The sequence below is a fragment of the Octopus bimaculoides genome, chromosome 2 (assembly GCF_001194135.2).
Source record: "Octopus bimaculoides isolate UCB-OBI-ISO-001 chromosome 2, ASM119413v2, whole genome shotgun sequence".
In the NCBI taxonomy this organism is placed as follows: Eukaryota; Metazoa; Mollusca; class Cephalopoda; order Octopoda; family Octopodidae; genus Octopus; species Octopus bimaculoides.
In genome coordinates this window covers 58,498,384-58,498,883 of record NC_068982.1, presented here as the reverse complement: position 1 = coordinate 58,498,883, position 500 = coordinate 58,498,384, and positions in this window count along the sequence as shown.

The window sequence follows — 500 nt, the reverse complement described above, 5'->3', positions numbered from 1 at the left end:
CTCTCTCTCTCTCTCTCTCTCTCTCAAGACACTGATTAAAATATTTGTACTTTAACCCAGAACCTTTTCCCCCTTAAGTGTGTGAGTGTTTGTATATATATATATATATATCATCATGTATATATATGTGTATATATATATATATGTGTGCGTGTGTTTGTGCATATAGATAGATAGATAGAGAGAAATCGATACACATATGTGTATATTAATATATGTATATATGTATGTATATATATATATATATATATATATATATATATATATATATAATGTATATATATATTATATATTATATATATTATATATATATATATAATGTATATATATACATATATATATATATATATTATATATTATATATATTATATATATATATATATAATGTATATATATACATATATATATATATAATGTATATATATATAATGTATATATATATATATGTATATATATATATATAATGTATATATATGTATATATATATAATGTGTATATAT